Below are 25,071 nucleotides of genomic sequence, written 5' to 3' on the forward strand. Positions count from 1 at the left end.
CTCTGCCCTTAGGGGTACTTCACTGGGACCTTTTGGGATTCAGTGAAACAGTACAGTAAGTTAGATTATTTAATGGGGATGAGTACAAAATGCCTGAAAATATATAAGTACTTAAGTCGGCCTGAGGACCTATGGGAGTCTTCCCAGGTATTGGTGCCTCCCTAAATAACTATATTTAGGCCATTATACTTTAAACATACAGCATTATTAACATTTTGTACTTAATCTAAAGTCACATTTTACCCAGCTTTTGTTTATTTCTTTAACAAATATTTTTATAGCACCTGCTATTCAACAAGCACTGTTCTAAACAAGCACCTCTTTAAGTGCTACTCAGATGTATTCTTTATTTGAAACTGGTTGCTCACATTGTAAATAACTGATTTCCAAGCAAGGAAATTCTTTCTGATGCAAATATTTTATTCTGGTTATATCCAAAATCTGCATCTCAATACCTTTACCAAACTCTACTGTCATCAGACCAATCAATATACTTAAAGATGGGTCAATACCCTGATCTGATAACATATCTATACATTATATGTATCACAACATCACTATGTACCCCATGAATATGCACAATTATTATGTGCCAATTAAAAATTTTTTTTAAAGTACTAAAAAAAAATGCAAGCTCAGCCACTCAACAAACATGTACCGAGAGTCCACTGTGTCCCAGGGCCTTTGTTACACCTGTGATTACAAAGCCTATAAGACACTGACCCTGCCCTCCAGGAGGGCACACTTGTAGTGGATGACAGTTGTTTCATCCACCCCATTTTTCCTCCCCTTCTTCTGTTCACAGAACCTCCTTGGGGCTGTGACATGGACAAAGTGCTCTTCCCCTTGTATGCAGGGACTGGTTTCAGAGATGAGCATGTGACCCAAATAAGGTTAATCAAAGATCTAGTTTGGGAAACTGAAATACACACAGGTAGAGGGGCTTCCTCCCCCCTTCACAATCCTGGACACTAAGGACCATGCATATAAACTTGGAGCAGCTGGTAGCCTCTTTGTGAGGAGAGAGCCTGCCTACCAAGGAAGAAAAACAGAGACAGGAAATGGGAAAGGATGCACTCAGAGTGCAAGTGTGCAAGGGTTCCCTTTTCCCCACATCCTCACGAACACTTGTTATCTTTTGTCTTTTTAATAACAGCCATTCTAACTGGAATGAGGTAATATCTCATTGTGGTTTTGATTTGCATTTCCTTGATGATTGATGTCGAGCATTTTTTTCATATACCTATGAGCCATTTGTATGTTTTCTTTTGAGAAATATCTGTTAATATCTTTTGCCCATTTTTTAATCAGAATTTTTTTTTTTTTGCTATTGAGTTGTTTGAGCTCCTTATATATTCTAGTTATTAACCCTTATCAGATGTATAGTTTGCAAATATTTTCTCCCACTCTATAGGTTATCTCTTTACATTATTGATTGTTTGCTGTGCAGGATATTTTTAGTTTGATGTAATCCCATTTGTCTATTTTCACTGTGGTTGCCTGTGCTATTGAGGTCTTATCCAAAAAAATCCTTGTCCAGTCCAATGTCATAAAGGATTTCCCCTGTGTTTTCTTCTAGTAGTTTCAGAGTTTCATGTCTTACATTCAAGTCTTTAATCCATTCTGATTTGATTTTTGTACATTGTGAAAGGTAGGGGTGCAGTTTCATTCTTCTGCCTGTTGCTATACAATTTTCCCAGCATCATTTATTGAAGAGACTGTCCTTTCCTTAATGGGTGTTCTTGTCATATTTGTCAAAAACTTAGTTGTCTGTAGATTCATGAATTTATTTCTGGACTCTGTATTCTGTTCCATTGTTTTATGTGTCTGTTTACATACTAACATCATGCTGTTTTGGTTACTATAACTTTGTAGTATATTTTGAACTCAGGGTGTAAAATACCTACAGTTTTGTTTGTTTTTTATTCCCCCTCAAGATTGCTCTGACCATTTGTGATCTTCTGTGGTTCCATAGAAATTTTAGAATTGTTCTATTTCTGTAAAGAATGTCATTGGTATTTTTGATAGGGATTGCACTGAATCTGTAGATCATTTCATGTAGTGTGAACATTATAACCATATTAACTCTTCCAATCCATGAACATGGAATAACTTTCAATTTATTTATGTCTTCTTTAATTTCTTTTATCAATTTTTTATAGTTTTCAGTATAGAGATCTTTCACTTCCTTGGTTAAATTTACACTGAGTATTTTTTAATAGCTATTATAAATGAGATTTTCTTGATTCCTTTTTCAGATACTTTACTATTATTATCTAGAAATTCTACTTATTTTTGTATGTTGATCTTGTATCCTGCAACTTTATGTTCTAACAGGTTTTTGGTGGAGTCTTTATGGTTTTCTATAAGATCATGTCATCTGCAAACAGGGATAATTTGACTTCCTCATTTCCAATTTGGATGCCTTTTATTTCTTTCTTTTGGCTAACTGCTCTGGCTAGGACTTCCAGTATTATGTTGACTAGAAGTCGTGAAAGTGGTCATCCTTTTCTTATTCCAGATCTTGAAGGAAAAGTTGAAGGCTTTTTAGTATGATGTTAGCTGTGATTTTGACATATATATGGCTTATATTGCATTGAGGTACATTCCTTCTATACCTAATCTGTTGAGAATTTTCATCATGAAGAGATATTAAATTTGTCAAATATTTTTCTGCATCTATTGAAATGATCACATGGTCTTTGTTCTTCTTTCTGTTAATGTGATGTATCACATTTATTAATTTGAATGTAAATTAGCACAGAGATTATCGGAAACAGTATGAAGTTTCCTCAAAAAAGTAAAAATAGAACTACCATATGATTCAGTAACCTCATTAGTGGGTAAATATCCAAAAGAAATTATATCAGTATGTCAGAGACATCTGTGATTCCATGTTTACTTCAGCACTATTTATAATAGCCAAGATATAGAATCAACCTAAGACTGGATGAATGAATAAAGAATATGTGATACACACACACACACACACACACACACACACACACACACACACACACACAATGGAATACTATTCACCCATTAAAAAGGAATGAAATTTTGTCATTTGAGATGACACAGATTAACCCGGGGGATATTATGTTAAGTGAAATAAGCCAGACACAAAGATAAATACGACATGTTCTCACTCAAATGCAGAATCTTCAAAGTTGATCTCATAGAAGTAGTGAATAGATTAGTGGTTACCAGAGACTGGAGAGGGTGGGGAAGGGGGAGAAGGAGAGAATGGTCAACAGTTACAAAGTTACAATCAGATAGGAAGAATAAGTTTTGGTGTCCTGTTGCACATTAGGGTGACTATAGTCAACAGTAAGATTTCTCAAAATAACTAGAAGAGAAGATTTTATATGTTCCCGCCACAAAGAAATTATAAATGTTTGAGGTGATGGATATGCTGATCACCCTTATTTGATCATTACACCATGTGTACATGTATTGAAACACCACAGTGTACCCCATAAATCTGTACAATTATCACGTGTCAATTCAAAATAAAATTAAAGAAATGGGAAAGGGAGAGATTTGATGCCATCATCTGAACCCTTGGGTTTATTCTTGAAAATAGCTCCCCTCTGCCTTTTCTTCAAACCAATTCTCCTTTTAGCTTAAGCCAGTTTGAGTTGTTTCCAGTGGTCAATAGAGCCGCTTGTTTCCACCAGGATGTTTTCTAAAAGTATAGTAAACCTATGATCAGAAAACATGATGAGTAGTTCCAAGGGCAGCCTATAAGTCACTACGTAGAATTGCTGTTTGAACCCAATTCAATGCAAGCTTGGTGCTCCTGATGCTGAACTGGTGATGGCAGACAGAGTGGAAGCAATGGTTTAACAGTTACATCCAGCCTTATCTTGAGCTCCGAGTTCCCAGTCTCCCTCCACTGATGATACCCTGTCTTGTTCTCATTAGAGTTTCACCAGAACATCTGGGTCCTGTCTCTGAGCCTCCTTCCAGTGACTAAGGGCGTGAGACCCACAGACAGAATGGCAAGTCAGCTTGCTCCTGGGGACTTGGGGCTTATCCCTAAAACCTTCTGGACTCCCAGCTCCTCAGCTCCACTCACACTAAGCCCTCCAGCTCCATCAGCCTAGCCTCCTACTACTAACCAAGTGGCCACAGATTACTAAAGCTGCTGGATCACTATTCCTCTCCCCTCACTAAGTTTCTGTACCAGACAGAGCCACTGCCATTCCCTCATCTGAGTCTGCCTCCCAAAGCCAGGTACAGATACCAGGACCTATCTCATTCTAGTGCCAAACCAATCCATGAAATTATGTTTTCTTTCCCCCCAACACCAAAAAAAAAAAAAAAAAAAAAACCCCACACATTTAAATCAAAATTAAAACAATGCTAACCATAAAATAAGTATTGTAAGAACAAATAAAAATTCAAAATAAGAGGCTTAATTTTTTTTTGAGACAGGGTCTCACTCTGTTGCCCAGGCTAGAGTACAGTGGCATCATCATAGCTCACAGCAACCTCAAACGCCTGAGCTCAAGAGATCCTCCTGTCTCAGCCTCCCGAGTAGCTGGGACTACAGCTGCACTCCACCATGCCTGGCTAAGTTTTCTATGTTTTGTAGAGACAGAATCTCTCTATGTTGAAATAAGTTCTCTCTACATTGCTTAGGCTGGTCTTGAACTCCTCGGCTCAAGAGATCCTCCCACCTTGGCCTCCCAAAGTGCAGGGATTACAGGTATGAGCTACTGTGCCTGGCCTAAGAGGATTAATTCTTAAAAATTAAAATTCTGTTAAAAGTTACAATTGCTTCCTTAATTCTGTTAAAACTAAGGAAGGATCAGTTAGATAAAAGGAATATGTCTAAGAGATCTATTGTACAACATGATGACTATAGTTAATGTAGTGTATTCTTGAAAGAGGCTGAGAGTGGTAAAGTTTTCTCACCACAAAAAAATATAAGTATGTGAGTAATGCATATGTCAATTAGCTAGATTTAGTCATTTCAAATTATATATACTTCAAAACATCTTACTGCATACAGTAAATACATACAATTTTATCTGTCAATTTAAAAATAAATAAATAAGGAAAGAGATGTCCCTCCTCTCCTTTTCCTTAGAGCATTTCCTTTAGAAACCTTAAAATTATAACTACATTCTCCTCTCTTCAAAACGTCTATAAATCTTTTCCAAAACTAGATATGTCTTTTGTCAGCTTTACGACCCAGGAAGTCTTTCTCAAAGACAGTCATCTCTTTGAAATACAAACCTCCAGGAAGATAACATCCCATCTCCCAGCCCCTGTGGGAGAGCAGGAGCGTAACTGTGGTGAACACCTTGCTCCAAGCTGCAAAACTACCCCCTGTCATAAAGATAGGAGAAGTTTCTTTTTCCTCTAGATAAAGCCAATTAGCTAACATAGGTGGTCACTTCAATTACCAGGTAAAGTTAGAATTAACTGTGTGTGACAAATAGTGCTGACAAGTCCTCTTACCTGAGGACTAGTTATTATTTATTTTGAGAACATGTATGTAATGGGTTGTATCTGCTTAGCTATATAAAAGGATGAGATTGCTTTCTGCCTTTCTGTCTCTTAGTGGATTGCTTATAATGTGCATCACATTCTGGTTTAATGCTTGTTCAATAATAAAACTGTTTTCTTTCTCTTCTACCTTTGTGGAAGATTTCTTAAGCTAGAATTTTATTTAATTATATTTGCCCGACAGTATAAAGAAATCCAACAAAATTCTGGGTCTACACATGATGGCCACTTAGATGTTTTCGTAGGTGCCAAGGGAAATCTTCCCCTTTGCCCTCTAAAGCTTCCCTGAAAAATTAACTCACAAAAGGCAAATTACTAAGACAGAAGGCATAGGATTTATTCATGTGTACACAGGGAGAATCACAGAGTGATTGCCCAACCCCTCAATGGGATTATATACCCCATTCTTATATACCATTCTGAGGTTACAGAAAAAGTGGGGGCACAAAGCATGGTCAAAAACAGGTTATGATGGTCAATCAGGTTATACTGGCAAGAAAGGTATGGCAGGGAGAGAAGAGGAGGCCTGGCTAGCAAAGGTGGTCTTCTTATGTACATGAAAACTCACAGGTAGCAGCCCTCAGAGAGAATAGATGGTATATACTTCTTTTAGTTCTCCAAGGTGTCAGACTGAGTTAACCTTTCCTAGATCCAGGCAAGGGGAGGCCTGTCTGCATCAGTGCAGATTCTCTGCAGATGCAAATTTCCCCCACAAAAGACAGCTTTGCACAGCTACTACTTTTTGCTGGCTCTCTGACAGCCATCTCAAAATATGTCAAAGAAATATATTTGGGGGTAAAATATTTTGATTTCTTTCACTTCCCTTCAATTTTTAAATATATTATTCCCTCCTCCAAGAAAAAAAAAATTTTGCTCCCATTTTGCAGGTGCCCTAAATGCATGCTGAGTCTGCCTATTAAGTAATTCAGCCCTGACTCTTCCCCACTATTGTGCAAGAAAACCCACCTGGCCTCTGGTCAAATCTGAGATAAGGCACTAACACCTGATCAAGTTGCAGACGTGAACCACCTCTGGTTTCCCATTCAAAAGCTCACACAGGCACTCTAGAAAGCAAAACCAGCATGGCCTCTTTTAGGGAGGTGATTCCTAATTTTCCGCCTTCTTCCCTTTGACAAATGTGATGTGTGGCTGGGAAAGAGCCATTTTCATAAATGTTTCATTCTCCGTTCCTCCAGGCACAGCATCGCTGGAGCGTGAATTATGACCAGCCTGGCCAACGAGCATCTTTCTATGAGCACATCCTTCCTAATTTGTGGTCACGATCGTCCCTCCAGTGGAATAGACTGGGGAAAAAGAGCTCAGTGTCAGAAAAAAACGATGACTTCTGCATCTGCTGACCAATCCCTTGTCTGAGAGTTTAGCAGGCAATTTATTTATGTTCTTTTCCCAAAGCCGAGATGAACAGGGTTTTCTTTCCTTCCTGCCTGGTAGCAAACGCAGGGAAACCCTGCTGCAGCGGACATCTCCCACTTACGACTCCCTTTTCAAGCTCCATTTCCCTTATGCCACATTTGAACAGTAAATTCTCGCTCATTCTTTTATAAAATGGCGAACAACTTCCCTGGTTGCTGAGTGATAATATTCATAATTGTTGCCAATCAGGAGAATCCGTTTGCGGGTATTTCCTATTGCAGCTGTAACTACAGCTCTGCAGGGGACGAGCGAGGAAAAAGAACATGATGTAGCCCCAAACACATACCTCCAACAGCCTCATTCATCTCACCCGGATTCCCCCGCCCTCGCTCACTCCTGCTTTGTAACATAAAACCACCCGCAGAAGACCCTTAAATTATTGAAAGGTCTTCACAAAATACTTCCGTAATCCTTAGAAAAGCAGAAGTCACTGAAGTGGAAAAATTGATCCATCTTTAAAAGGAAACTCGTCTATGAGGTAAAGCAAAACGCATTAACCCTGAGAGTATTGCACTTGGGAGGATTCTGCTTCTCCTGCTCCAGCCCCTGGCTCAGCGATGGTCCCTTTACCCTCCCAGTCACCCAGCTCAAAGCCTTCTCTTCCTAACTTCCCGCCACCCCCCACCAACACTGTCACAGTCTACCCCTTAACTAGTTCTTAAGCATGTCCCCTCACCCCTAATCCTACTGTCATTGCCTTGATTTAAATCCTCCTTCTTTCTCTACAATAGTAGTTCTGTCATGGTTCTCAAAGCAGGGATCTCAGATCAGTAACGAGGGCATCACCTGAGAACTGCTTAGACAAGTGAACTCTCAGCCCAAGCCAGGCCTACTCTGCCAGAAACTCTGGCGTCGGCCCCAGCAATCTGTGTTTGAACAAGCTCTCTGGGAGGTTCTGATGCCTACTAGTTTGAGACTTCTACTTTATCACAATAGCATCTGTTAAATTAAGTTTAGCCTAAAGCTGCCGCTTACATATTCTAAGTTCGGCCTAAAGGTATCTCTGGACATAGTGAACTGTAACCTACCTGGATGTATAAACAGGCTGAACCTAGGTGGTCAACTGTTCAAACTGTGTTCAAATAAGGCAAATGCTGAGCTGCAACCAATCCAGCTGTTTCTGTACCTTTCATTTTCTGTGTGTCACTTTCCTTTTTCTCTCCGTAAATCCTCTCCAACCATGCAGTGGTGCGGAATCTCCCTAAACCTATTCTGGGTAAGAGGGCTGTCCAATTCGCAAATTGTTCTTTGCTCAATTAACTCTGCTAAATGTAATTTGTCTAAAGTTTTTCTTCTAACACATTCTGACTTATCTCCCGGCCTCCTGTCTTGTCTCCTTCCCCTTGCATCTTCTCTTAATGAGCTTCCTAAATGTAAATATTGCTTATGTCAGTTTTCCCCTGGGAGTCCCTCTTGCCCTCTATATAAGTCTATGACTTCTTAGAACTGCATGTGAGGCTCCTTAGTCAGTAACGTTCGTCCCCCTCTGCTGTTGTCCCACCCCCTCCAAGTACCCAGACAGCCACCCTGAATGTGCCTGTGGAAGTATGTGCTATTGCCTCGGCTGGGGAGGGCACGGAGAAGAAACGGAAGTGTTCACAGGGGCAGAGTTCCTTGTCTAGGTCTTAAAATAAAAGAGATGGAAACCACTCCAGGTAGGTCCTGGTGGGTACAGAGGTCACTGAGGCATTACTGTGTACACAGGCCTATTATGTTGTAGGACTCATTGACTTCTAAGTTCTAGAATCCAGCATCTGGGTTCTAGATGCAGGTACAGAAATTCATTGCAAGAGATACTCTAGGTCGGGTGTGGTGGTTCACCCCTGTAATCCTAGCACTCTGGAAGGTTGAGGTGGGAGGATCGCTCGAGGTCTGGAGTTTGAGACCAGCCTCAGCAAGAGCAAGACCCCGTCTCTACTAAAAACAGAAAGAAATTAGCTGGACAACTAAGAGTATATAGAAAAAATTAGCTGGGCATGGTGGTGCATGCCTGTAGTCCCAGCAACTCGGGAGGCTGAGGCAGAAGGATTGCTTAAACCCAGGTGTTTGAGGTTGCTGTGAGCTAGGCTGATGCCACGGCACTCTAGCCTGGGCAACAGAGCAAGACTCTGTCTCAAAAAAAAAAAAAAAAAGAGAGAGAGAGAGATACTCCAGTTTGTGGGACAGGAGGCCTGGCACCAATAGCTCTATTCAGTCTATGGCTTTCATCCACAAACATCTGGTAGTGATTCCCATATGACAGTATGAAAGCAAAGATATGTTTTAGAAGACTTCTTGGGTGACTAGGAACCACTGCAATAGGTTGTTATTTTTCAAATTTATTAAGGAGTAATCAAGGCTTAGAAACAGGAAGGAAACATTTTTAATAGCTTGTCATCATGAGACAGTACTGGTTGTATGACTTTGGTAAATGAGTAATTTCTCTGTGCCTCAGTTTTCCCATTTATAAAATGGGGATGGTAATAGTACCTACCATATGAAATTGCAGTGAATAGGAAATGGGATTTTGAATATAGAGTACTTTGTATAGCTTGATTATAGTAAGCACTCAAAAAACACAATCGTTATTATTACCAATATTGTGATTCTTCACATTCTAAGAGCCTGTCAATGCCATTCAGTATGCATTTGGGAAGAAAGCATTTAAGTGGGACAGGACATGCTCTGGAAATCATGAGAGTAAAACAAGATTTGAACTACTCATATTAAGTCTTTGCACTTGTCCCACTTGTATTCATTCAGAATAGAAGATCCCCTGGAGGTCCTCATGGATGAAATTCCAAGAATTTGAGATGATAGGCAGAGCTTTCCTCCAGCTTTGCACAATTTACCCAAGAATCTCAGCTATCAAGATGGAGACAGAGAAGGGAATATTATCTGGTGATGGCCAGCTCGCAAAATGAAACTTCATGTATAAAGTTATCTCAGTTGCTTAGTTTCCAAACGAATGACAATATCACTCATTTGTTTTTTATGATAATTCCCACACCTTGTGGGCTGAGTTGTCACTAGCTGACAAAAGTGGAGGAACTGCAACAAGAGGGAAAGATATTGTTCTCACTTCTACGTTCTGTCTTTAAGTCCCTCTGATGCTTGACACAGGTGCCTCAGTGTTGATAAGGTGTTTATGACACGATCAAAATCAAAGAAAATCACTCCTTGGCTGTTCTGACAGCATATCTTAGAAACAAATCCTAGTGGCAATTAGTCACAGTGGGAAGTCTAAGTTTCTCCCAAGCTTTCTAAGTGTGCTCCACTCATTTTAGAATGTATGCTTCATTTTGGAATCTACAGTTTTGTGATTGAGAGACCTAGGTAATGGAAATTGAAGCCAGGCCACTAATTCACATAAATGGGGCTATCAACAAGAGAACTCATGATTGTTTTCATCAGAGTTAGAGGAGCTATAATAAAAGCAGTGACCCAGCAGCAACTCTGCCCCCATCATCTCCGTACTGCTTAGGGGTCTTTTCGTAATTAGAAAATGTTTATTATGAATTTTCATCTAGCCCTAATTGGGTCAAATAACACATTTGGCTTCTCAGTAGGATTTGGATTGCCATAAACAAAAAATTTACTTGGTTATAGCTGAAGGGGACTTGTTTTGAATGAAGGAGTTTCTAACACATTGAGGAACCTTTCCTATGTCCATGGTAATGTTGGTCCTCAGAAAACAATACCCCAAAATGAAGACCTCAGAACCAAAAGTGTCTCTCTGACCTTCTCCTACCCTCCTGTCTCTCAGTCCCATTCTCTCTCCCTGCCCGCCATAGAAACTAGAATCCCTCTTCCCCAAGGCGGGTCATAGAAACCAGAACCCCTTTTCCCAAAGCCAGACATAAAACCTAAAAATATTACTCTAACTTTTCCTCCACTTTTCTGTGTAAAAACTGGCCATATGGAAATTATCTGACCTACCTTGTTTGACTATAGATCATAAGACCCCTGTTTCAGAGAGGGTCCTGCCCCATCACCAGAAGGAAGGAATGCATGCTCAGAGAGGACAAGAAGAATGTAGACAGGCAAGCCTGCTGGATTTCCCCATGAGTGTACTAGCATTAGATCATACTCTTTTTGTCTGATCATGTTTCTACAAGGCTGTTTATACTTTGCTGAACCTAAGCACAAAAATGGACAAGTTCCCCCATGTCTTTGGGTCTTCACTCTGAAGGCTCCCATGTATATACATTGAATTAATTTTATGCCTTTTCTCCAATTAATCTGCCTTTATTGAATTGATTTTTCAGTAAACCTTCAAAGGACAAGGGGAACTTTCTCCCATGGGCAGTGGTGAGGGGAAGATCAGACATACCTTCAGTCTTCTTCTGTCAGTCCAGAATGTCAAAATGTCATAATTTGGGGTAAAATATTTCTAATTTCTTTTACTAACGGCTGATGAGCATGGGGCAACAATAGTGAGACCCGGCATCTGGCTCATGGAACCCACGCTTTGGATCACAGGGCTTTGCCGCTGACATATTAACTCTAAAGTCCCTTGAATATCACAGTTCTTCTAACTTATTTTCTTTCTCTCCTTTCTTTAGTTGCTAAGAAAGTCAGCACCCAACTTTTAGTACTTCCTTGGGAAAGGCCGTTTAGCATAGCAGAGAGTGGCTCAGCTCAGATCAGTCAGATGCAGGCCCATGTCTTGGCTCGTCTACTTAACTTCCATGTGAACAGGGGTCAGGGATCTCACCTCTCAGAGCTTCCATTTCCTCATCTAGAAAACAGTAAGATAGGGCAGGCGCTGTGGCTCACACCTGTAATCCCAGCACTTTGGGAGGCTGAAGCAAAAGGTTTGCTTGAGCACAGGAATTTGAGACCAGCCTGGGCCACATAGTGAGACCTCATCTCTACAAAAATTTTAAAGTTAGCCAGGCATGGTGACATGTGCCTATAGTCCCAGCTACTGGGGAGGCTGAGGGAGGAGAATTGCTTGAGCTCAGGAGTTCAAGGCTGCAAAGAGCTATGACTGTACCACTTACATTCCAGCCTGGGCAACAGAGCAAGACTTTTTCTCTTTAAAAAAACCTAAAAACAAAACAGTAAAATAATACCTGCTTAGACTTATTGTGAGAACAAAATTAGATTAATTGATGCATGTTATCTTGCAGTAGACTGGTGGTGATATGTTTGATGAAAAGATACAAAGGGTAAAATTATTTCATAAAACATTCATTCTGGTGTTGTGTGTGCACACTCACACTGAGTTGACAGGTAAAATGTGTTTGTTACCGTGAGTTGAGGCCAAAGTTTGAAAACCACAGCTCTAATACTTCCTTCCTCCTAACCCTTACTTCGGAGATCTTTGGAGTCCCTTTCTGCCATTTTATTGTTGTTGTTGTTCCTCTCACAATGAGAGATGGAACCACCTTTTCCTCAGGATTTGAGCTTCCTGGCATAGCTATTAGGAAATATTATAGATTAAATGCTTATGTCCCCCCAGAAATCACAGGATGAACTCCTAATCCCCAATGTGATGATATTAGGAAGTGGGGCCTTTGGGAGATAATGAGGTCCTGAGGCAGAGCCCTCGTGAATATGATTAGTGCCCAGAGAGGTCTCTCGCCCGTTCCACCATGTGAGGACACAGCAAGAAGATGGCCATCTGTGAACTAGGAAGCAGGCCCTCACCAGAAATCAAATCTAGGACTTCCTAGCCTCCAGAACAATGAGAAATAAATTTTGGTTGTTTATAAGCCACTCAGTCTACAATAGTTTGTCATAGTAGCCCAAACTAAGACAGGAATATACTCATCACAAGAAATTAGAGTAGTCGTTACTGACACTTTTTAATCTGGGAAAAAGGAATAAGACCTTTTATACTTCTAAGTAACCTAAACTCAGTGGCAGAAATTTAAAGACAATTCTCAAATGCTGCCCCACAGGTATCTCTGGACATAGAAAAAAAACCAGAATAATTCTCAAATCCCAGCATAGGTAGCAAGCCAAGTAGTTTGCTAACTCTAAGTATCAAAAAAATTTTCTAAATGAGTGTATCTGGTGGTTGGGACCAATGGTTTCTTCCTGTTTCTTTCTTTGTTTTGCTCATTGCCTATCTTGTTCTGGTAACCGTTTCTTACTTATTCTTTCATTTCCTCAAGCCCATCTATTCTTTCTTCTATCCAAATAACTAATTGGAATGCAAAAATGCCAATTTATAATTCTTCATCATGTATTTTAATGACAATTACACAAAACCTTTAGTTAATTTGAATTAGCATGAATCTTCAGTAACTGAGTGGTCATCAAAACAGCAGTTTTTATAACCATTGTTTCCACTTCCATTCTTCCATGAATCCATCATCACAGGCATAAACTGGCATTAAATTTCCCAAGTTCAAGGAGTACCTCTATGTAGTGACTTATGGGGTTACTCTTTGATTTGCTAATCATGTGGGCTGATAGTAGAACTGCCATACATTCAGAAGGCATCTTCATGAAAGCAAATGGCTCTATTAACCACCTGAAACACTGACATAGTCATTCAGAGCCAATCACACCATTATGTACACAAAACAAGATGAATGGTACAGCATATGAGGCCAAGCAGAAACCCTTCCAATACATGATGCAGATACCTGATTTACTGCAAATGTAAGAGACAACTGTCATTCTGTGATACACAGTTACTTTTCTTCACTGCAGACTACGAGGAAATGCTTCAATCATGTTAGCTGAGTTTTTCACTTTTACCATAATAATTATTATTGACAGATTCATTTGGGGTAAGAAATGGTCTTTGAGAAAAACACTGGGGGGTTGCAGCGGAGCCCAGGATATGGGAGCAGATGTGCATTATAAAGTAATATGGGGCATAATGAGAAAAGCATTCTTCCCTATCCTATTAATTGCTGGCGCTACCTAATAATCAAGAACTGCTGACCCTCCCACCTTTCAGCTACCACATATTTGGGTATTATAATGCACCATGCTCAAACACAAGCTCAACTCTATGTAATGTTGAGAGCCAGCATTTCAGTAACATTAATCTGAACTCTATTCTCTCTGCATTGCCTGTAACATAACTTGTCAATAAAATATAAATACCTGCCAAGAGGTGAATGGTTGAGTAAATGATACAATGCAATTGATGAACTATTATGCAGGAATTTTAACTGATTAATTATGATGATTTTAAAAGATGGAAAATGCTTTAGACCTGAGGTTAAATGATAAAAGCAGAATGCAAAACTGTCAGAATACTAAAGTTACATAGATATAAAAATGCAGTTAGATGTAGAGAAGAAAAAGGCAAGCTGTTGTATTGACAAGGAGGCTGAGAAGCAATTTCTTTTTCCTTTTGAAAGTATCCTTTAATGTTCCTATGATAGTCTTATAATAAAAGTTATTTTAAAATCAAGCCTACCTCTTATGAAAAAGTTAGATACCCCTTACCATGAAATCCATAGAATAAAACGTACATGTGATGAATGCTGAAATTTTTTTTTCAGGTTCAAAAATAGTGCTGGCATCTGCCAAGGAATTGGCTCACATTATTCAATGTCAGACACATTTACACTCATATGTATTAGTAATTCCTTTGGTTGACTTTTCCTTGCCGTTGTCATGACAACCGTTTCCACTGCCATTAGTACCTCTAGGGCCCAGCCTTGTTCACGTATTTTTAGGCTGTTTCCCTTCTACCAAAGTGATTAATACTTGTGGCATGACTGTGTCTGAAGGCCTGGTGACCTGTTCTGTCTCTTGAAACTGCTGAGTGTTCGGTTTCCTTCCTTCCTGCTTTGTAGGTACTTCTGTTTCTTTGCGGTAGTTCTTTTCACTAAATACTATAAGCTTCTTGTTTTGTTTTGTTTTGTTTTGAGACAGAATCTTGCTTTGTTGCCCGGGCTAGAGTGAGTGCCGTGGTGTCAGCCTAGCGCACAGCAACCTCAAAATCCTGGGCTTAAGTGATCCTCCTGCCTCAGCCTCCTGAGTAGCTGGGATTACAGGAATGCGCTACCATGCCCAGCTAATTTTTTTTTCTATATATATATATTTTAGTTGGCCAGATAATTACTTTCTATTTTTAGTAGACACGGGGTCTCGCTCTTGTTCAGGCTGGTCTGGAACTCCTGACCTCGAACAATCCACCAACCTCAGCCTCCGAGAGTGCTAGGTTTATAGGAGTGAGCCACGGCGCCTGGCCCAAAAGTCCTTAGACTGAAACAGGATCCCCACTATTGACCTCTCCCACAAAGGCGCACTTCTCATGTCTGGCGCTAGTCCAACAAACCCAGGACTAACAGAGGCCCTACACTTGCCACCCCAGAAAAATATCTCATCTCCAAAGGAGGATTCTTTCGCTAGCGGTAGAAAAGGGCTCCCGTTCTTGAAAGAGTGGTGAAAGGATGGTGAAATAATATGAAAACAATCTTATCTTCCAAGGCTCCGGTGCCAAGTATGGGAAATACCAAGTTGCCCGGGCCTCAGCAGAGATTTCTCTGCGAAAAGCATCATAGGCTTCAGGATGCAGAGACCGACCTCATGACTATTACGGTGCAAAACGCTATGGAAATGACAAATAACTACCAACATACTGGTGATTTCAAAAGTGTCAGGATGAAATCTGGAGCACGAACCACACTTATCCCATCTCACGCAAATATGCACTTACCAACTCTGGAGGTAAACAAATCAAACACAGGGCTGACAGAAGCCCCACACTTAAACCCCACCCAGAAATCTAAACTACAAGGAAGGAATATTATGCTACTGCGCGAAACATGCTAAGGTTATGAAAACAATGGTGAAACGACAGTGGAATAATCCTTGAAAGAACATTTTCTTTATAGTCTCTAGTACCAACTATTGGAAATGCCAAGTTTACTGGGCCTCAGCATGCTTTCGTCTGTGAAATCTCTCCTATGCTTAAGGATGCAGAGACCAACCTGATGACAATTACGGTGAAAAGTGCTTCAGAAAAATACCAAATAGTTCTCCACCTAGCGGTTCTTTCAAAAGTTGTCTGCACAGTTCCTGGAAAGATCCAGTTACTTTGGCCTAACCTTCGATTGGTCTGAAGACGGAATCGCCATTCCTAGCTGATGAATCAAATGATTCTGAAAGGAACGGTGAAAAGTGCGGATCCTGTTTCACTCTTTAGACTGAAACAGGATCCGCACTATTCACCTCTCACACGAAGGCGCACTTCTCATGTCTGGTGCTAGTCCAACAAACCCAGGACTGACAGAGGCCATGCACTTGCCACCCCAGAAAAATATCTCATCTCCAAAGAAGGATTCTTACGCTAACGGTTGAAAAGGCGTCCCAGTATTGAAAGAGTGGTGAAAGGATTGTGAAATAACACTGAAAACAATCCTATCTTCCAAGGCTCCACTGCCAGGTATGGGAAATACCAAGTTACCTGGGCCTCAGCAGAGTTTTCCGTGCGAAAAGCATCATAGGCTTCAGGATGCAGAGACCGACCTCATGACTATTACGGTTCAAAACGTTATGGAAATGGCAAATAATTACCAACATACTGGTGATTTCAAAAGTGTCAAGATGAAATCTGAAGCACGACTCACACTTTTCCCGTCTCACGCAAATATTCACTTACCAACTCTGGAGGTAAACAAATCAAACAAAGGGCTGACAGAAGCCCCACACTTACACCCCACCCAGAAATCTCAACTACGAGGAAGGATTCTTTCGCTAATGCGTGAAACCAGCTCCGGTTCCGAATATAATGGTGAAACCACAGTGGAATAATACTTAAAAGAACACTTTCTTTATAGTCTCTAGTACCAACCATTGGAAATGCCAAGTTTACGGGGCCTGATCATGCTTCCGTCTGGGAAAACTCTTGTATGCTTAAGGATGCAGAGACCAACCTGATGACAATTACGGTGAAAAGTGCTATGGAAAAATACGAAATAGTTCTCCACCTAACGGTTATTTCAAAAGTTGTGCCACACACCTCTTGGAAAGATCGAGTTACTTTGGCCTAGCCTTCGATTGGTCTGGAGAAGGAATCGCCGTTCCTAGCTGATGGATCAAATGATTCTGAAAGGAACGGTGAAAAGTGCGGATCCTGTTTCAGTCTTTAGACTGAAACAGGATCCGCACTATTCACCTGTCCCACAGAGGCGCACTTCTCATGCCTGGCGCTAGTCCAACAAACCCAGGATTGACAGAGGCCCTGCACTTGCCACCCGAGAAAAATATCTCATCTCCAAAGAAGGATTCTTATGCTAATGGATGTAAAGGGCTCCCGTTCTTGAAACGGTGGTGAAAGGATGGTGAAATAATGCTCAAAACAATCCTATCTTCCAAGGCTCCGGTGCCAGGTTTGGGAAACACCAAGTTCCCTGGGCCTCAACAGAGGGTTCTCTGTGAAAAGCATCATAGGCTTCAGGATGCAGAGACCGACCTCATGACTATTACGGTGCAAAACGCTATGGAAATGGCAAATAATTGCCGGCATACTGGTGAATTCAAGAGGGTCAGGATGAAATCTGAAGCACGATCTACACTTTTCCCACCTCAGGCAAATATGCCCTTACCAACTCTGGAGGTAAAGAAATCAAAGGCAGGGCTGACAGAAGCCCCGCACTTACACCCCACCCAGAAATCTCAACTACCAGGCAGGATTCTTATGCTAATGCGAGAAACCTGCTCGAGTTCTGAAAATCATGGTGAAACCACAGTGGAATAATACTTAAAAGAACACTTTCCTTGTAGTCTCTAGGACCACCTACTGGAAATGCCAAGTTTACTGGGCCTCCGCCTGCTTTCGTCTGTGAAAACTCTTGTATGCTTCAGGAGGCGGAGACCAACATTAGGACAATTACGGTGAAAAGTGCTATGGAAAAATACCAAACAGTTCTCCACCTAGCGGTTCTTTCAAAAGTTGTGCCACACACCTCTTGGAAAGATCCAGTTACTCTGGCCTTGCCTTCGATTGGTCTGGAGAAGGAATCGCCGTTCCTAGCTGATAAATCAAATGATTCTGAAAGGAACGGTGAAAAGTGCGGATCCTGTTTCAGTCTTTAGACTGAAACAGGATCCGCACTATTCACCTGTCCCACAGAGGCGCACTTCTCATGTCTGGCGCTACTCCAACAAACCCAGGATTGACAGAGGCCCTGCACTTGCCACCCCAGAAAAATATCTCATCTCCAAAGAAGGATTCTTACGTTAATGGTTGAAAAGGGCTCCCGTTCTTGAAACGGTGGTGACACGATGGTGAAATAATACTGAAAACAATCCTATCTTCCAAGGCTGCGGTGCCAGGTATGGGAAATACCAGGTTCCCTGGGCCTCAGCAGAGGGTTCTCTGCTAAAAGCGTCATAGGCTTCAGGTTGCAGAGACGGACCTCATGACTATTACGGTGCAAAACGCTATGGAAATGTCCAATACTTACCAGCATACTGGTGATTTCAGAAGGGTCAGGATGAAATCTGAAGCACGATCCACACTTTTCCCACCTCAGGCAAATATGCACTTACCAACTCTGGAGGTAAACAAATCAAAGGCAGGGCTGACAGAAGCCCCGCACTTACACCCCACCCAGAAATCTCAACTACCAGGCAGGATTCTTATGCTAATGCGAGAAACCTGCTCGAGTTCTGAAAATCATGGTGAAACCACAGTGGAATAATACTTAAAAGAACACTTTCCTTGTAGTCTCTAGGACCACCTACTGGAAATGCCAAGTTTACTGGGCCTCCGCCTGCTTTCGTCTGTGAAAACTCTTGTATGCTTCAGGAGGCGGAGACCAACATTAGGACAATTACGGTGAAAAGTGCTATGGAAAAATACCAAACAGTTCTCCACCTAGCGGTTCTTTCAAAAGTTGTGCCACACACCTCTTGGAAAGATCCAGTTACTCTGGCCTAGCCTTCGATTGGTCTGGAGAAGGAATCGCCGTTCCTAGCTGATAAATCAAATGATTCTGAAAGGAACGGTGAAAAGTGCGGATCCTGTTTCAGTCTTTAGACTGAAACAGGATCCGCACTATTCACCTGTCCCACAGAGGCGCACTTCTCATGTCTGGCGCTACTCCAACAAACCCAGGATTGACAGAGGCCCTGCACTTGCCACCCCAGAAAAATATCTCATCTCCAAAGAAGGATTCTTACGTTAATGGTTGAAAAGGGCTCCCGTTCTTGAAACGGTGGTGACACGATGGTGAAATAATACTGAAAACAATCCTATCTTCCAAGGCTGCGGTGCCAGGTATGGGAAATACCAGGTTCCCTGGGCCTCAGCAGAGGGTTCTCTGCTAAAAGCGTCATAGGCTTCAGGTTGCAGAGACGGACCTCATGACTATTACGGTGCAAAACGCTATGGAAATGTCCAATACTTACCAGCATACTGGTGATTTCAGAAGGGTCAGGATGAAATCTGAAGCACGATCCACACTTTTCCCACCTCAGGCAAATATGCACTTACCAACTCTGGAGGTAAACAAATCAAAGGCAGGGCTGACAGAAGCCCCGCACTTACACCCCACCCAGAAATCTCAACTACCAGGCAGGATTCTTATGCTAATGCGAGAAACCTGCTCGGGTTCTGAAAATCATGGTGAAACCACAGTGGAACACTACTTAAAAGAACACTTTCTTTGTAGTCTCTAGGACCAACTATTGGAAATGCCAAGTTTACTGGGCCTCAGCCTGCTTTCGTCTGTGAAAACTCTCGTATGCTTAAGGATGGAGAGACCAATTTAGGACAATTAGGGTGAAAAGTGCTACGGAAAAATACCAAATAGTTCTCCACCTAGGGGTTCTTTCAAAAGTTGTGCCACACACCTCTTAGAAACATCGAGTTACATTGGCCTAGCCTTCGATTGGTCTGGAGAAGGAATCACCGTTCCTAGCTGATGAATCAAATGATTCTGAAAGGAACGGTGAAAAGTGCGGATCCTGTTTCAGTCTTTAGACTGAAACAGGATCCGCACTATTCACCTGTCCCACAGAGGCGCACTTCTCATGTCTGGCGCTACTCCAACAAACCCAGGATTGACAGAGGCCCTGCACTTGCCACCCCAGAAAAATATCTCATCTCCAAAGAAGGATTCTTACGTTAATGGTTGAAAAGGGCTCCCGTTCTTGAAACGGTGGTGACACGATGGTGAAATAATACTGAAAACAATCCTATCTTCCAAGGCTGCGGTGCCAGGTATGGGAAATACCAGGTTCTCTGGGCCTCAGCAGAGGGTTCTCTGCTAAAAGCGTCATAGGCTTCAGGTTGCAGAGACGGACCTCATGACTATTACGGTGCAAAACGCTATGGAAATGGCAAATAATTGCCGGCATACTGGTGAATTCAAGAGGGTCAGGATGAAATCTGAAGCACGATCTACACTTTTCCCACCTCAGGCAAATATGCACTTACCAACTCTGGAGGTAAAGAAATCAAAGGCAGGGATGACAGAAGCCCCGCACTTACACCCCACCCAGAAATCTCAACTACCAGGCAGGATTCTTATGCTAATGCGAGAAACCTGCTCGAGTTCTGAAAATCATGGTGAAACCACAGTGGAATAATACTTAAAAGAACACTTTCCTTGTAGTCTCTAGGACCACCTACTGGAAATGCCACGTTTACTGGGCCTCAGCCTGCTTTCGTCTGTGAAAACTCTTGTATGCTTCAGGAGGCAGAGACCAACATTAGGACAATTACGGTGAAAAGTGCTACGGAAAAATACCAAATAGTTCTCCACCTAGCGGTTCTTTCAAAAGTTGTGCCACACACCTCTTGGAAAGATCCAGTTACTCTGGCCTAGCCTTCGATTGGTCTGGAGAAGGAATCGCCGTTCCTAGCTGATGAATCAAATGATTCTGAAAGGAACGGTGAAAAGTGCGGATCCTGTTTCAGTCTTTAGACTGAAACAGGATCCGCACTATTCACCTGTCCCACAAAGGCGCACTTCTCATGTCTGGCGCTACTCCAACAAACCCAGGACTGACAGAGGCCCTGCACTTGCCACCCCAGAAAAATATCTCATCTCCAAAGAAGGATTCTTATGCTAACGGTGTAAAGGGCTCCCGTTCTTGAAACGATGGTGAAATGATGGTGAAATAATACTGAAAACAATCCTATCTTCCAAGGCTCCGGTGCCAGTTTTGGGAAACACCAAGTTCCCTGGGCCTCAACAGAGGGTTCTCTGTGAAAAGCGTCATAGGCTTCAGGATGCAGAGACAGACCTCATGACTATTACGGTGCAAAACGCTATGGAAATGTCCAATAATTACCAGCATACTGGTGATTTCAGAAGGGTCAGGATGAAATCTGAAGCACGATCCACACTTTTCCCACCTCAGGCAAATATGCACTTACCAACTCAGGAGGTAAAGAAATCAAAGGCAGGGCTGAAAGAAGCCCCGCACTTACACCCCACCCAGAAATCTCAAGTACCAGGCAGGATTCTTATGCTAATGCGAGAAACCTGCTCGGGTTCTGAAAATCATGGTGAAACCACAGTGGAACAGTACTTAAAAGAACACTTTCTTTGTAGTCTCTAGGACCAACTATTGGAAATGCCAAGTTTACTGGGCCTCAGCCTGCTTTCGTCTGTAATAACTCTCATATGCTTAAGGATGCAGAGACCAACTTTAGGACAATTACGGTGAAAACTGCTGCGGAAAAATACCAAACAGTTCTCCACCTAGCGGTTCTTTCAAAAGTTGTGCCACACACCTCTTAGAAACATCGAGTTACATTGGCCTAGCCTTCGATTGGTCTGGAGAAGGAATCACCGTTCCTAGCTGATGAATCAAATGATTCTGAAAGGAACGGTGAAAAGTGCGGATCCTGTTTCAGTCTTTAGACTGAAACAGGATCCGCACTATTCACCTGTCCCACAGAGGCGCACTTCTCATGTCTGGCGCTACTCCAACAAACCCAGGATTGACAGAGGCCCTGCACTTGCCACCCGAGAAAAATATCTCATCTCCAAAGAAGGATTCTTACGTTAATGGTTGAAAAGGGCTCCCGTTCTTGAAACGGTGGTGACACGATGGTGAAATAATACTGAAAACAATCCTATCTTCCAAGGCTGCGGTGCCAGGTATGGGAAATACCAGGTTCCCTGGGCCTCAGCAGAGGGTTCTCTGCTAAAAGCGTCATAGGCTTCAGGTTGCAGAGACGGACCTCATGACTATTACGGTGCAAAACGCTATGGAAATGGCAAATAATTGCCGGCATACTGGTGAATTCAAGAGGGTCAGGATGAAATCTGAAGCACGATCTACACTTTTCCCACCTCAGGCAAATATGCACTTACCAACTCTGGAGGTAAAGAAATCAAAGGCAGGGACGACAGAAGCCCCGGACTTACACCCCACCCAGAAATCTCAACTACCAGGCAGGATTCTTATGCTAATGCGAGAAACCTGCTCGGGTTCTGAAAATCATGGTGAAACCACAGTGGAATAATACTTAAAAGAACACTTTCCTTGTAGTCTCTAGGACCACCTACTGGAAATGCCACGTTTACTGGGCCTCAGCCTGCTTTCGTCTGTGAAAACTCTTGTATGCTTCAGGAGGCAGAGACCAACATTAGGACAATTACGGTGAAAAGTGCTACGGAAAAATACCAAATAGTTCTCCACCTAGCGGTTCTTTCAAAAGTTGTGCCACACACCTCTTGGAAAGATCCAGTTACTCTGGCCTAGCCTTCGATTGGTCTGGAGAAGGAATCGCCGTTCCTAGCTGATGAATCAAATGATTCTGAAAGGAACGGTGAAAAGTGCGGATCCTGTTTCAGTCTTTAGACTGAAACAGGATCCGCACTATTCACCTGTCCCACAAAGGCGCACTTCTCATGTCTGGCGCTACTCCAACAAACCCAGGATTGACAGAGGCCCTGCACTTGCCACCCGAGAAAAATATCTCATCTCCAAAGAAGGATTCTTACGTTAATGGTTGAAAAGGGCTCCCGTTCTTGAAACGGTGGTGACACGATGGTGAAATAATACTGAAAACAATCCTATCTTCCAAGGCTGCGGTGCCAGGTATGGGAAATACCAGGTTCCCTGGGCCTCAGCAGAGGGTTCTCTGCTAAAAGCGTCATAGGCTTCAGATTGCAGAGACGGACCTCATGACTATTACGGTGCAAAACGCTATGGAAATGGCAAATAATTGCCGGCATACTGGTGAATTCAAGAGGGTCAGGATGAAATCTGAAGCACGATCTACACTTTTCCCACCTCAGGCAAATATGCACTTACCAACTCTGGAGGTAAAGAAATCAAAGGCAGGGACGACAGAAGCCCCGGACTTACACCCCACCCAGAAATCTCAACTACCAGGCAGGATTCTTATGCTAATGCGAGAAACCTGCTCGAGTTCTGAAAATCATGGTGAAACCACAGTGGAATAATACTTAAAAGAACACTTTCCTTGTAGTCTCTAGGACCACCTACTGGAAATGCCAAGTTTACTGGGCCTCAGCCTGCTTTCGTCTGTGAAAACTCTTGTATGCTTCAGGAGGCAGAGACCAACATTAGGACAATTACGGTGAAAAGTGCTACGGAAAAATACCAAATAGTTCTCCACCTAGCTGTTCTTTCAAAAGTTGTGCCACACACCTCTTGGAAAGATCCAGTTACTCTGGCCTAGCCTTCGATTGGTCTGGAGAAGGAATCGCCGTTCCTAGCTGATGAATCAAATGATTCTGAAAGGAACGGTGAAAAGTGCGGATCCTGTTTCAGTCTTTAGACTGAAACAGGATCCGCACTATTCACCTGTCCCACAGAGGCACACTTCTCATGTCTGGCGCTACTCCAACAAACCCAGGATTGACAGAGGCCCTGCACTTGCCACCCGAGAAAAATATCTCATCTCCAAAGAAGGATTCTTACGTTAATGGTTGAAAAGGGCTCCCGTTCTTGAAACGGTGGTGACACGATGGTGAAATAATACTGAAAACAATCCTATCTTCCAAGGCTGCGGTGCCAGGTATGGGAAATACCAGGTTCCCTGGGCCTCAGCAGAGGGTTCTCTGCTAAAAGCGTCATAGGCTTCAGGTTGCAGAGACGGACCTCATGACTATTACGGTGCAAAACGCTATGGAAATGGCAAATAATTGCCGGCATACTGGTGAATTCAAGAGGGTCAGGATGAAATCTGAAGCACGATCTACACTTTTCCCACCTCAGGCAAATATGCACTTACCAACTCTGGAGGTAAAGAAATCAAAGGCAGGGATGACAGAAGCCCCGCACTTACACCCCACCCAGAAATCTCAGCTACCAGGCAGGATTCTTATGCTAATGCGAGAAACCTGCTCGGGTTCTGAAAATCATGGTGAAACCACAGTGGAATAATACTTAAAAGAACACTTTCCTTGTAGTCTCTAGGACCACCTACTGGAAATGCCAAGTTTACTGGGCCTCAGCCTGCTTTCGTCTGTGAAAACTCTTGTATGCTTCAGGAGGCAGAGACCAACATTAGGACAATTACGGTGAAAAGTGCTACGGAAAAATACCAAATAGTTCTCCACCTAGCGGTTCTTTCAAAAGTTGTGCCACACACCTCTTGGAAAGATCCAGTTACTCTGGCCTAGCCTTCGATTGGTCTGGAGAAGGAATCGCCGTTCCTAGCTGATGAATCAAATGATTCTGAAAGGAACGGTGAAAAGTGCGGATCCTGTTTCAGTCTTTAGACTGAAACAGGATCCGCACTATTCACCTGTCCCACAAAGGCGCACTTCTCATGTCTGGCGCTACTCCAACAAACCCAGGACTGACAGAGGCCCTGCACTTGCCACCCCAGAAAAATATCTCATCTCCAAAGAAGGATTCTTATGCTAACGGATGTAAAGGGCTCCCGTTCTTGAAACGGTGGTGAAAGGATGGTGAAATAATGCTGAAAACAATCCTATCTTCCAAGGCTCCGGTGCCAGTTTTGGGAAACACCAAGTTCCCTGGGCCTCAACAGAGGGTTCTCTGTGAAAAGCATCATAGGCTTCAGGATGCAGAGACCGACCTCATGACTATTACGGTGCAAAACGCTATGGAAATGTCCAATACTTACCAGCATACTTGTGATTTCAGAAGGGTCAGGATGAAATCTGAAGCACGATCCACACTTTTCCCACCTCAGGCAAATATGCACTTACCAACTCTGGAGGTAAACAAATCAAAGGCAGGGCTGACAGAAGC

The sequence above is a fragment of the Lemur catta genome, chromosome 10 (genome assembly GCF_020740605.2).
Source record: "Lemur catta isolate mLemCat1 chromosome 10, mLemCat1.pri, whole genome shotgun sequence".
Taxonomy (NCBI): Eukaryota; Metazoa; Chordata; class Mammalia; order Primates; family Lemuridae; genus Lemur; species Lemur catta.